Genomic DNA, 14,603 nt, shown 5'->3' with positions numbered 1-14,603 from the left:
TGGGCGAGTCGTTCCTGTTGGGTGTGGTGTGAGTTCGTAGGCAGGTGAAATGGCAGTTGCGGCAGGTGAAGGGTCCGTGGGTCCGCTTCGGGGTGGCGCGGCAGCAGGCCGGCGTGCGGCCGGGGTTGAGAGCAGTGAGGAAGGCGGAGTTGTGGGTCAGGCGGGGGAGGTGGGGGTCGCGGGGGCCAGGGGTTGTGGCGCTAGGCGCGGTCCAGGCGCGGACGGGCGCAGACGGGCTTGCCTTAGGCGCGCCTTTGGCGCGCCAGCGGCGCGCCCGCTGCGCGGCCTCGCAGCGGCCGCCATTTAAGGGTAGCCGGGGAGGAGGGGTCAGCTGGGAGGCGGGCGGGGGAATCTGGAGGCGGGAAAAAGAAAAAGCAGCGAAAAAGGCGGCAAAAAGAACGGCGGCAAAAAACGGCGAGAGGCCAGGTAAAACTCTAAAGGGAGGGGCTGAAAATGAGGGAGAACGGCAGGAGGGGGCACACGGCACTCAGGGGGACACGCACGGGATACACGGGAAGAAAGGAGGATTCCGGTCAGTCAGTCAGCACAAGCACTCGGGGTACACGGGTAAAGAGGGGGCACACTCGCACACACTCACAGGATGAGAACGGTGAAGAGGGCAGTCAGGGACTGGTGGCGCTGCGTGAGCAGGGGAGCGACCTACCCGAGGGTCAGTGGTCGCTACCTCTGCCTCGCAGAGGCCGCCATTTAAGGGTAGCCGGGGAGGAGGGGTCAGCTGGGAGGCGGGAGGCGGGCGGGCGGGGGAATCTGGAGGCGGGAAAAAGAAAAAGCAGCGAAAAAGGCGGCAAAAAGAACGGCGGCAAAAAACGGCGAGAGGCCAGGTAAAACTCTAAAGGGAGGGGCTGAAAATGAGGGAGAACGGCAGGAGGGGGCACACGGCACTCAGGGGGACACGCACGGGATACACGGGAAGAAAGGAGGATTCCGGTCAGTCAGTCAGCACAAGCACTCGGGGTACACGGGTAAAGAGGGGGCACACTCGCACACACTCACAGGATGAGAACGGTGAGGAGGGCAGTCAGGGACTGGTGGCGCTGCGTGAGCAGGGGAGCGACCTACCCGAGGGTCAGTGGTCGCTACCTCTGCCTCGCAGCGGCCGCCATTTAAGGGTAGCCGGGGAGGAGGGGTCAGCTGGGAGGCGGGAGGCGGGCGGGCGGGGGAATCTGGAGGCGGGAAAAAGAAAAAGCAGCGAAAAAGGCGGCAAAAAGAACGGTGGCAAAAAACGGCGAGAGGCCAGGTAAAACTCTAAAGGGAGGGGCTGAAAATGAGGGAGAACGGCAGGAGGGGGCACACGGCACTCAGGGGGACACGCACGGGATACACGGGAAGAAAGGAGGATTCCGGTCAGTCAGTCAGCACAAGCACTCGGGGTACACGGGTAAAGAGGGGGCACACTCGCACACACTCACAGGATGAGAACGGTGAGGAGGGCAGTCAGGGACTGGTGGCGCTGCGTGAGCAGGGGAGCGACCTACCCGAGGGTCAGTGGTCGCTACCTCTGCCTCGCAGCGGCCGCCATTTAAGGGTAGCCGGGGAGGAGGGGTCAGCTGGGAGGCGGGAGGCGGGCGGGCGGGGGAATCTGGAGGCGGGAAAAAGAAAAAGCAGCGAAAAAGGCGGCAAAAAGAACGGCGGCAAAAAACGGCGAGAGGCCAGGTAAAACTCTAAAGGGAGGGGCTGAAAATGAGGGAGAACGGCAGGAGGTGGCACACGGCACTCAGGGGGACACACACGGGATACACGGGAAGAAAGGAGGATTCCGGTCAGTCAGTCAGCACAAGCACTCGGGGTACACGGGTAAAGAGGGGGCACACTCGCACACACTCACAGGATGAGAACGGTGAGGAGGGCAGTCAGGGACTGGTGGCGCTGCGTGAGCAGGGGAGCGACCTACCCGAGGGTCAGTGGTCGCTCAGACTGGCATTGAAGGCATTCCTTCCCTCTCTCAAAGGGAAAGTGGTGGAGGTGTTCACGGACAACAACACCGCCATGTGGTATTGCAACAAGCAGGGCATGGTGGAGTTGTTGACCCTTTGTCAGGAGGCTTTCCGCCTCTGGACATGGCTTAAACATCAGGGCATATTCCTGGTGCTTCAGCATCTGGTGGGCTCTCTGAACGTCAGAGTGGACAAACCCAGCCGTCAATGCCTGGTCGATTACAAATGGCGTCTCCATCCGGAGGAGGTGCAAGTACTTTTCAGCATTGGGGAGAGCCTTGGTTAGATCTGTTCACCTCTGCAGAGAACACGCAGTGTCAGTTGTTTTGCGTATTAGAGTTTCCAAGGTGGCACTCGCTCAGCTATGCTTTTCATCTTGTTTGGAACTCAGGCCTCCTTTCCTCCAATACCACTTTTGCCAGAGTTCTCAAGAAGATCAAGAACGACCAGGCCTGAGTCATTCTTGTGACTCCAGACTGGGCATGAAGAATATGGTATCCTGAGCTATTGATCATGGCCATCGATCCTCCGATCAGACTTCCCTTAGGGAGGATCTTCTGTCGCAGCAGCTGGGGACGGTTCTCCACCTGAACCTGTCCATTCTCTGCCTTCTTGCATGGAGATTGAGCGGCAGCAGTTGACAGCTTTTGACCTTCCGCCCAAAGTCTGCAATGTTATCTTGGCAGCCAGGCGTCCCTCCACCAAAATGGTGTACGCCTGTCAATGGAACAAATTTGTGACATGGTGTAGCAACAATTCTTTTGATCCCCCTCTCTGCCCCTCTGTCTGAGGTTCTTTTATTTGTTCATTCTTTGGCCCAGCAAGGCTCTGCTCTGGACTCCCTAAAGGGTTAGTTGTCTGCCATCTTGGCCTTCCTTCACTTGCCTAACCAACGTTCCTTATTTAAATCTCCCATTGTTGGAAGGTTTCTTAAGGGTCTTACACATCTCTTTCCTCCTTCCCCATTCATAATGCCCCATTGGGATTTGAACTTGGTTCTCAGTTATCTGAAGTGTGCTAACTTTGAGTCCCTTCACAATTGTACCCTTTGCATGCTTACTCTAAAAACAGCCTTCCTTATGGCTATCACCTCTCCCCGCAGAGTGAGTGAGTTACAGGCTCTTTCTTCTAAGCCACCTTTCATCTCCATCCACCCTGACAAGTGGTGCTTCATACTAGGGCTTTTTTACTCCCTAAAGTGCCCTTTCATGTAGGCCAATCCATCACCTTGCCTACTTTTTACTTGGCCCCCCCACATCCCTCTAAAGAAGAGGAGAGACTCTACTGCCTGGACCCAAAATGAGCGTTGGCGTTCTACCTCAACCGTACTCAAGAGTTCTGGGTGAATGATCAACTCTTTGTGGTCGCGAGGAAAGCTTTGGCAGTCTGCATTAAAATGTGCTACGGTTTGGGTAAGAAGCAGCCTCAAAGGGTTTGTTTGCTCATTCTACCAGGGCTACGGCTGCCACCACTGCATTTAGCACGCAGAGCTACAGTCCTAGATATTCGCTTTCACTAAACACTACTGCCTGGACAGTCAGATCCGCAGGGGCGGCTACTTTCGCCGTTCCGTCCTGCAGGGCGTCTTAGTATGATCTTGATTCGCAGACCCACCTCCAGGGGTGTTAATTTTTGGGTATATATTCTAAGGTAAGGAATCTGCAACTAGACGTCTCTATCAGATGAACAAGTTACTTACCTCTGGTAACGATTTATCTGGTAGAGACATATTCTAGTTGCAGAGTCCTTACCGACCCACCTTAGCTCCTCGCTCCTCAAACTGATTTCTAGGGACAGAAACTTCCCATTCAGGGCCCTGTTTCTAGTGCATGAGTATCAGTGTTCTTCATGGCTCTGCGCTTCTGGCGTGGAAAGTCGTGAAAAGAAACTGACATAACCACGCTGGGGTGGTGCTTACATACGACCCACAGCATCATATCTGGTGACCACGATGCCAGCAACGGATGTGGAGTCAACAGATGCCACCTGACGGTGCACAGGGGTACTGCTCGAAAAAAAAATCTCCAGATCCAGACTGACGCCTGGGAGAAATTCTAAGGTAAGGAATCTGCAACTAAAATATGTCTCTACCAAATCGTTACCAAAGGTAAGTAACTTGTTCATTGAGATGCCTCCAGATGGACCCGCCCACCCCCTGGTGGAGCTAAGTGAAGGCAAGTAATATTCAATGTAATCTAGCCAGGGGTTTAAACATAATTACTGTGTTTCTTGCAAGTAAATTATATTAAAAGTAAGTTCTTTTATGTAAAAGTAAACATTTGGAAATTTGAAAAATTCAACTTCAGTTAGCCAGGTATTTATATAACTGTTTTAAAATACTAGATTTCAACGTTCAAATGTTTGTTTGTTTTTGTGGATCTCCACAGGCACATAGGAATATTCTATTGTTAATGTATATCACTTCAGCGAAGATTTCGATATTGCTTGATTAAACATGATTACACATAAAAAATCTTTCATCATCTTTCATTTTTGCTCCTTAGCTCCGACCCGATGGTTACCTGTTCCTGCGTGTGCTGCATATGGGGGTTATTTTGGTTGATCGTTTTGGTGGTATTGGCATGGCCCGTAAGCATAGTTCTAGCTATTATTTATGCCCTTATTGTCCCCTTCACGACGTGTTGTGGCCTCGAAGATTTCACCAGTTGTTTGCTGGCAGGAGCAAGTATTGGCCGGAGCTGTGCCCTAAATGTGAAACATGGAACAGCTCTCTGCTAGTGAGGTATGCACACGGTACAAACCAGTGTCTCAACCCTTTTGTTGTTTGTGAGATGCCGCCTCAGTTCTAAAAACGTTTGGGGCAGCCATAGGATTTTTCAGTGTTAAGTTGTCACAACCACTGACTATTGTGTGTAGAGGTAGGTTATGATAAAAAACAGAATGCTAGTGATTTTTGTTTCTATCAGTGTAAGCTTTAACTGCTGTGGTCTATAGCAGAATTTGTTCAAATGTTTCTTTTGACTGCTCATTGGACTCTTTGAATGCAGATAACAGATCTGCAGCTTTTGGCCTATTGACTGGTAGGTCATGGTCGTTTTTGTCAGGTGAGGAATATTTTCTTTAGCAATTGTCTTGTATATTTTTATTGTAAGAATCATGTACACCATGACATTTACTAGAGTATGTAAATAAAAGTATGTTTATTTTGGTACTAGAGCCACATTAACGTGCCCCATGACATTGTAAAATAAATGCACTGACCTTCTCTTTGGCAGTGAGCAAGCTCATGTGCTTCACAACTCCTCTTGAAGACACCTCTCCTCAAAACGCTTGCCTATATTCTTTGCCACATGTGGGGTTTGGTCACCCTCCGTACCCTAATATAACATAAGCTGCATTTTCCAGGGATTTGTTAATATTTTTAAGATGTATAAAGAAGCAGTCTCACTTTACTGAGCAGTCTGACTCTGTCTTGGCCTCTGTCTTCTGTGGGATAGATTTATCTTTCTCTTCCAGGGGATCCTCATCAATAGTCATAAACATTGAATATTCCCGCCCTCGTGCGGGGACCCCGGAGCATACATAAAATACACACATATAAAGTATGAAATATGCACGAAAAATAAATATATAGCATTTTTAATAGACAAATGTTCATACTAAACTCATATATACGTGTGTAAAACAGCAATGCAGACTATAATCATAAGCAGGCTAAAATGCTTTATTTCTGTGGATGTTTTTTTTTTTTAAACAGTCCTTTTCAAAATTACAATAAGAGAAAAAACACTTTCCAAGGCCCCATAACTGGGCCTAGGGAAATAAGCAGTAGTAACATCAGAGAAAAACTACATTGAAAACAATGGAGCATTCTTAGCCAATAGGCTGCATGCAGGTTAACACAGGAGAACCATAAAAATTCTGGCACCGTGCCTTTAAGACCCTGAGCACCTCCAGTATCCCACCATGCCTCAGGGGTGAAGGAGAGGTGACAGTTGCTTCACAGTTAGGTCAGTTCTTTTTTCCGGCTTCTTCTGAGAGGATCCTGGAGCATTGAGCTCTCAGTTTTTCTGAGTTTTTCTCAGAAAAATACTTCAAAACTGCGTTTTTTCTGCTTTTACTCGGCATCTAACACCTTTGTCTGAGTCAAGAAGTTTTTTACTGGCTGAAAAATGCCTTCTCTTTTTGTGAAGTGCCCTTCCTGTGGGAAGAAGAAGGCCCATTCAGATCCACACACTGTCTGTATTGTGTGCTTGCCTCAGAGTCACTGCCCTGACACTTGCAGACACTGCAAGAACATGTCAAAAAGGACTGAATGACAGGGAGAAGATCAGACTTCATGGTCTTCATGAGAGGCAGAAGACATCGTCCTCTTCGCTTCCCAGGCAGCCAACAAGCCATTCTCAGGAGAGACAGGCTAGATCGACGTCAGCAGGTAGGAAGGTACCTGTTTGTTCCCCGTCGACGTCATCGCTGCCACGTCACACCGCCATAGATCGCCGGCGACCCGACCGCCGTCGAAGGATACGACGTCGAAGGAACATGGCCACCACAGGGGCAGATCTCTGTCGACGGTAACCCACCGATCGACGTCGAGCCATCACCGGCGTGCCCATTCGGCGCCGAAGGCCTCGCGCCCCTCGACATCAAGGAAAACGACGTCGAAATCGCCTCAACGGCGAGAGCGAGGACATCCGCCGTCGACGGCCCATCACTCGACGGCGAGGCACACGACGTCGAGCAGGTCGCGGTCAAGGGATCGCCGGTCACCGTCGAGGCACTCGACGTTGAGACCAGAGCAACCTACGTCACTCCCTTCGACGTCGTTGCAGCTGTCGACGTCGACACAGGTTTTGCCTGTCTTGCAAGGAGAAGAGCGTCGGCTTCCGCCGGCGGATAAGACCACTCCAGCATCTCCGGTGGTCTCCATAAGAAGTGGTTCATCTCGGTCGAGAGCTGCATCGTCTGGCCATGTCTCGCCCATCAACTTGTCGCCAAGGTGGTTGGAGAGCATTAATAGAACGACTGCCTCCCCAGACTCGCAGTATTCGAGGATGTACTCTCCTTCTGCCTCTCTCCCGAGAACACCATCGCCAACAGCGCGGGCAGGACGGGCTCGTTCTGCGTCTCACCAGTCGACCACGAGGCCTCGACGCGCTGCTACAGCATCTCGGAGCAGGTCACGCTCCCAGAGACGATCTAGGTCACGCCATCGCAGAAGGTCTCCTTCTTGGTCATAGTCGGGGTCCTCTGTAAGACAGTACTCCCCGACCTTAACGGATTCTCCACCAGCTAGAGTTTCCCCGGTGGACGATGTCACAACCTTTAATGAGGTGCTTCTCAGGGGAGCACAAAAACTAAATATAGAGGTCCCGGAACTTTCAACCTCCTCATCCGTGATCTTTGAAACCTTGCAACATAGAGCGGTTTCAAAGAAATTGCTACCGCTAGTGCCTGGTCTTTTACAACCAACCATGGACACCTTTTTAGCACCAGCCACCCTAAGATCAGCTCCTGCTAGGATCTTGAAGAAATATAAGGCACCTGAACAAGATCCTTTGTTTCTCAGGACGGATCCACCGCCGGACTCAGTCATATTGGCCGCAGCCCGAAAGACGCACTCAGTGGCATCATCCTCCACGGTTCCACCAGACAAAGAGAGTAGACACCTGGACTCTCTGGAGAGGAAGATGTGTGGCACGGCGGCTTCCATGATGAAGGTCTCCAGCGCTTCCGCACTCCTAGGCAGATATGACCGTTCACTCTGGGACTCACTGAGCAGGTTCTCAGACAAATTGCCTAGGTAGGACAGGCAGGATTTTCAGGAGATCCTTCAGGAGGGGTCTCCAATCAGGTCATCAGTGCAGCAGCAAATGGGGCAGACTTAGCTGCACATGGTTACGCGCATGGGGTTTGTGCGAGAAGGTCTTCCTGGCTGAGACTGACAGGATTGAAGCAGGAAGCACAGCAGCGTATCCTAAACCTTCCGTTCAACTGGAACTCGCTTTTTGGAACCCATACAGACGAGGAGATGGCACGTATAAAGACGGAAGTGGACACCATGAGAGCAGTGGGCCTGGAGAGAAAAAAGGACTTCAGGCGAAGGTATAGACCTTACGACAGGCGCCCGTTTCAGTAGAGGGTTCAAACCCCTCATTGGTCCCAGAGGCCACAGCAGAGGCAAGGGCGCCCACTTTTCCAATCTCGTAAGGCCACGAGAGACCGAGGGTCAAGCAGATCACAGCAGTCCACACCCAAAACTCCAGCAAAGCAATGAGGACTCGCTTCCCTTAACACCGTGCACCACTCCGGTGGGGGGAAGTATCACAGCGTTCATTCATGAGTGGCGTGGCATAACAAAAGACAAATGGGTGCTCAACATTGTCGAGAATGGGTACCCTCTTCTTTTCCGACAACCTCCTCCTCACTTGCCACCAACCAAATGCAATCCGTCTCACATGAGCCTATTACGCAAAGAGGCTCACGCTCTTTTACGGAAAAAAGCAATAGAAAAAGTCCCAGTCGCGCACAGAGGGAAGGGAGTATACTCCTGTTATTTTCTGGTAGCAAAAAAAGGGCGAGAGGGAGTTTTCAGACCGATTCTGGACTTACGACTACTGAACAAGTACATAAAAAAGCAAAAGTTCAGGATGCTGGCTCTCCACCAGATTTTCCCTCATCTACATCGAGGAGACTGGATGTGCTCCATCGACCTGCAAGACGCGTATTTTCATATCCCGATTATTCCCAAGCATCGGAAATGCCTATGCTTCCGGATAGCCTCCCAGCACTATCAGTTCAAGGTGCTTCCATTTAGCCTGAAATCTGCCCCTCGCGTTTTCTCAAAATGCGTAGCTACGGTAGCGGCGCATCTAAGGAAGCAAAAATTCTTCATTTACCCATACCTAGACGACTGGCTACTGAAAGCCTCCTCTCCGGAGCAGACGAGAAGCCATCGGGACATTGTGCTCAGTGTTTTCAGGTCTCTAGGTCTACAAGTCAACTACCAAAAGTCCACCTTGATCCCAACGCAAAATCTCCACTACCTAGGAGCAATACTGTATACAGAGCTCGAAAGAGTGTATCCTTCGGAGGAACGACTGTTATCAATAAAGAGAAAGTGTCAAGAACTGCTGGAGTCCGACGCACCTACGGCCCGTCAGGTGACATCTCTACTGGGCTCCATGGCCTCGTGCATTTTCATTGTCCCGAATGCCAGGCTACATATGAGGCCTCTTCAAGAGGCGCTGGAAAACAACTGGAACCAGAGCACAGGCCGCTGGGAGGACAGAGTGCGACTTCCGATAGGAGCACGACAATCGTTGCAATGGTGGATGCACAGACCTCAACTGTCAGTAGGAGCTCCGTTTCACCAGTTAATCCCATCCGACACTCTGGTAACGGATGCGTCGCTTCAGGGATGGGGAGCTCATCTGGGTTCCCTTCAAGCTCAGGGCCTGTGGTTCGACAACGAAAGAGAGTACCACATCAACCTGCTTTAGCTCAGAGCAGTCGATCTGGCTCTCAAGTCTTTTGCTCCATCGATTCAGGGGAAATCTCTCCTAGTACAAACGGACAATACGACAACAATGTATTATCTGAACAGACAAGGAGGAACGAGATCCCTGCCCCTATCTCGGGAGTCTCAGGCCATCTGGCATTGGCTCTTAGAGAGAGGAATGTCGCTTACAGCAGTTCACCTACCAGTTCAACAAAATGTGGAGGCAGACTTCCTGAGCAGAAATCTCGAGGACGCCCACGATTGGGTCCTTCAGGACGAGGTCAACGAAGACATCTTCGCTCAATGGGGTCGGCCTCAATTGGATCTCTTCGCAGACTAGGTAAACAGGAAATGCCCAGACTTCGCGTCCAGGTTCTACCGTCTGGGATCTCAAGGGAATGCCCTGTTGATCGACTGGTCAGGGATATTTCTCTACGCTTTTCCACCGATCCCCCTCATACCTGCGGTGATCAACAAACTCTAAAGATCCCGCACCAGAATGATTCTCATAGCTCCGCAATGGCCTCGTCAGTTCTGGTACAAAGATCTCCTCAACCTATCGGAACAACCTCACAGGAGGCTGCTGTGCAGACCGGATCTCCTTTGCAGGCTGGGAGGCAGGATACTTCACCCCAACCTTCCCTCTCTGAGCTTGACGGCATGGCTCCTGAATTCCTGCAGTATGGGCACCTAGGGCTCTTGCAGGAGTGCATGAACATCTTAAAGGAGTCCAGACGGCCTTCCACGCGGCGTTCTTATGCGTTCAAGTGGAAGAGGTTCTACATATGGTGCCGTCAGCAAGGTCAGAATCCTATACTGGCTCAGGAGGAAATCATACTGTCTTACCTACTCCATTTGGCAAAATCGGGTCTGCAAGTGTCATCTATTAAGGTACATTTCTCTCGTAGGGGATTTCCATGTATAGTCATAAGCACTGAATAGTTCCGCGCGCCTGCGGGGACCCCGGAGCACTGTTGTGTAGTATATTCTTAAGTGCAATCATCAGCTCCTTGACAAAAAAGGTCTGTGAAAAACACTTAAGAATAACAATGTGCAGCCTATGTGAACAGCTACACAGACCAAATTGTTAGAAGAAAAACAGTTGTAGTGTAAATTCACGTTTAAACCTCTATTTATTCTATAAATACATAAATAAATACATTCTCATATTTTATTTACACCTCTCATGAGAATAAAACAATGTAGGGCAGTGTAGCCCATAGGCTGCCATTATACAGAATGAAAATAGAGCTGTGCCTTTAAGAAAGTAAAGTCTTCCTGTTTCCCATCATGCACAGCAAAAGGCAGTTGCCTCAGTTCTTTTTTCCGGCTCCTTTCTGACAGGACCCTGAAGCATTGAGCTCTACCTCACAAAATCCTTTTGTGACAGAAATTCATTTAAAGTCTTTTGAATTTCATTTTCACTCGACGTTTTTAACATTGAGTGATAATTTTCTGTTTTTTTCTGTTAGATTCTGACAGAATTTTGAGGTTTTTCTACTTCAGAAATGCCTTCACTGTTTGACAAATGTCCTTCTTGTGGCAGAAAAAAGGCCAAAACAGATCCACATCGGGTCTGCATAATTTGCCTTCCATCCAGCCACAAACCGGAGTCGTGTGACATCTGCAAAACCTTCTCCAGAAGGACCCTTCGTGACAGGGAGAAGATCCGACTCCAGGCGAAAGAGGACAGGAGGAAAAGTGGTCATTCTACCACAGAGCGAGGAGAAGGTCAGTCTTCTACCAGGGCTCACACTGGTTCCTCTATAACTCCGACCAGACCGGCTCAAAAACGGCACAGGTCTCCGACGACGTCGAGGGCGTCGACGTCGAGGCAAGGAACGGCGCCAACATGCTCGCCGTCGAGGAGTGGTTCGCCGGCGAGAAAGAGACATTGCTCGCCGTCGACGACGATTTCGCCGTCGAGACGGCGTGGACTTTCGCCGTCGAGATCTGGGTCACCGTCGACACGGCGAGGACGTTCCACGTCGAGGAGATCTGAATCCGGTTCGCCGTCGACACGGCGAGATCGATCAACGTCGAGGGGTGCTCGACGTCGTAGACGTTCACCGTCATCACGGCGACGTCGAGGGTCGTCGTCGAGAGATTCTCAACGGCGAGAAGAATCGACGGCGAAGGGAACTCGCCGTCACCGTACTTCGACGTCGAGGAGTGTGTCGACGTCGAGACAATCAAAAAGACCTAGGAGGGTTTATACAACCTCAGAATCCTCGGCTTCACTCATCCTCCTTCCAGCGTCTCCACAACTCTCTCCTCGACAATCACCATTGCCACAGACGCCAATAACACCTACGGCGCCTCTTCCGGCTCCGCCTTCAGAGCCTGTTTTGAGGACTCCAACGCGGTCTGTAAGACGTTCGGGACATTCATCTAGACGCTCTTCTTCCTCTCGGCACCGTCATGACTCACAGAGATCTCAGCGTTCACATCACAGGCGTTCTTCTTCGTCTACACAGGACTACTCTCCAACCCTATCGGACTCACCGTCCCCGAGAGTGTCCCCCATAGATGATGTGAATACGTTCCAGGAGGTCTTAGTACGAGGGGCAACCAAGCTGAACATCCCGCTGGCGATACCTGCCCCATCGACGTCAGTGATCTTCGAGACCTTGCATCACAGGACATCTTCCAGACCTTTGATTCCACTGGTTCCAGGTCTCCTTGAACCAGCAATGGATATTTTCCTTGCACCGGCCGCAACAAAGTCTGCTCCTTCCAGACTTATTAAAAAATATCGTCCACCAGAACAAGATCCTCTATTCTTGAGGTCGGACCCAGTTCCTGATTCGGTGGTCATAGTAGCGGCAAAGAAACTGCATTCAACCTCACCATCTTCTTCTTCACCTCCAGATAAAGAGAGCAGAAAGATAGATGCTGCAGGACGAAAAGTATGCTCTACTGCAGGCGTCACGATGAAGGCAGCCAGCGCTACTGCGTTATTAGGGCGGTACGACCGTGCCCTCTGGGACTCTTTAATGCAGTTTGCGGAACATCTTCCTAAGGATAAAAGGGAAGATTTCCTGGAGGTCGTGGGTGAGGGAGCCATGGTGTCTAACCAAATTATAAGTGCTGCAGCTGACTCTTCGGTGCTATCCGCACACAATTATGCACACGGGATAGCGCTCAGAAGGCATGCATGGTTGAGACTTACATCACTCAAACCTGAAGCGCAGCAGAGAATACAAAACCTGCCTTTCTCGGGCTCCACCTTGTTCGGTTCTCATGCCGATGACGAGATGGCTAGAATGAAAGCTGAACTAGATACCTTGAAAGCGGTAGGCATGGAAAGACCGAAAGAACAAAGAAAGTTTTTCCGGCCATATCAACGACGACTTTTCACCCACCGGTATCAGTCGCCACACTGGATGTCTTCGCGCCCCCAGCAGCAGCAACAACAGCAGCATCAAAGGGGTTTCTCTACTCAGCGAAGGTCGACAAGGGGTCGTTCAACACCTCAAACTCAGGCAACTCGACAGGCTCCCACGTCTAAGCCCTGAATCTTTGCTTCCCCCTCCTCCGTTATCCACTCCGGTAGGGGGAAGTATCTCAAATCATCTGGACGAGTGGCTACGCATCACAACAGACGCCTGGGTATTGAATATTGTGAGACATGGTTACGCTCTCAGATTCACCAGTTCTCCACCATCTGTTCCACCCAAAACAGCCAACCGCCATCTCGAAGCTCTACAGTTAGAGGTCAATATCCTATTGCAAAAAAGAGCCATAGAACCCGTTCCCATCAGCCAACAAGGGAAGGGGATTTATTCGAGATATTTCCTTGTACCGAAAAAAGACAAACAAGAGTTTCGTCCCATCTTAGATCTGAGGACAGCAAACAAATGGATTCGCAAAGAAAAATTCAGGATGTTAGCCTTACACCAAATTTATCCACATCTACGTCAGGGCGACTGGCTATGTGCGATAGATCTTTGCGACGCTTACTTTCATATCCCAGTAACCAAGAAACATCGAAAATTCCTAAGGTTCACCGTCGGAAAACGCCATTACCAATTTGCAGTTCTACCTTTCGGCCTAAAATCAGCGCCAAGAACTTTTTCCAAATGCATGGCGGTAGTAGCCGCCCACTTGAGGAAACAGAGAATATTCGTCTACCCCTATCTAGACGATTGGCTCATAAAGGCCTCCAGTTGTCTTGAGGCACAGCAACATTTCGAATGGACTCTACAACTGCTGCAAAAACTTGGTCTTCAAGTCAATCTCCTGAAATCTACAGCAACACCTGTTCAGAGGTTGCATTACTTAGGGGCCATTGTAGATACCAGGCTAGGAAAGGTGTTTCCTTCGGAGGAACGACGGTTATCGATTCTCCAGAAGTGCAAACAACTGCAGGAAAGACCTCAAGCCACTGCAAGAATAATAGCTTCTCTACTGGGCTCGATGGCGTCTTGTATCCATCTGGTTCCCAATGCTCGCCTCCATATGAGACCATTGCAGGAAAATCTGGAGGATCAGTGGTGTCAACTGAGGGACGATTGGGAGAACAAAGTCCTTCTTTCTCCTCACACCCTACAATCCCTCAAGTGGTGGTGTTTACCCAGCAATCTCTTGGTGGGGATTCCGTTTCAACAACGGCCTCCATCTCAAACCATTGTAACAGATGCGTCACTGATCGGATGGGGGGCGCACATGGAACATCTTCGAGTCCAAGGCGAGTGGTCACAGAGAGAGAGTCTCTATCACATCAACCTGCTGGAACTTCGCGCAGTCCACCTTGCGCTCAAAGCCTTCCTTCCCTCTCTGAGAACGGAAACTCTCCTTCTCCAGACAGACAACGTGGCCACTATGTACTACGTGAACAAACAAGGAGGCACCAGGTCCAGAATTTTATCCAGAGAGGCTCAGACAATCTGGCATTGGCTTCTAGCCAGGAACCTGTCACTAGTGGCAACTCACCTGCCCGGCATCCAGAATGTTCAAGCGGATGCCCTCAGTCGGGTAATGGACGAGAACCACGAATGGGTACTACACGACGACGTCGTTCATTCCATTTTCGCACTCTGGGGTACCCCCTCTACAGACCTTTTCGCAACCCCAGAAAACAAAAAATGCCAAAACTTCGCCTCCAGATATTACCATCCAGGGACACTGGGGAATGCCCTGTGGATAAGCTGGTCAGGAGCATTTCTTTACGCCTTTCCACCGCT

At 50.5% G+C, this 14,603-nt stretch overlaps 1 long non-coding RNA gene across 1 annotated transcript in view; it reads left to right on the top strand.

Moving 5' to 3' along the window:
* Window positions 1-14,603, top strand: part of LOC138258791 (uncharacterized) — a 382,969-nt gene that overhangs the window by 256,673 nt on the left and 111,693 nt on the right. The window contains exon 2 of the long non-coding RNA XR_011198572.1: window positions 4,460-4,698. This is a non-coding gene — a long non-coding RNA (uncharacterized lncRNA). The remainder of the gene's footprint in view (window positions 1-4,459; window positions 4,699-14,603) is intronic.

Source organism: Pleurodeles waltl, chromosome 9 (assembly GCF_031143425.1).
Source record: "Pleurodeles waltl isolate 20211129_DDA chromosome 9, aPleWal1.hap1.20221129, whole genome shotgun sequence".
NCBI lineage: Eukaryota > Metazoa > Chordata > Amphibia > Caudata > Salamandridae > Pleurodeles > Pleurodeles waltl.
Note: the sequence above shows the minus strand (reverse complement) of the source record. Positions and strands in the feature narration are given on the sequence as shown.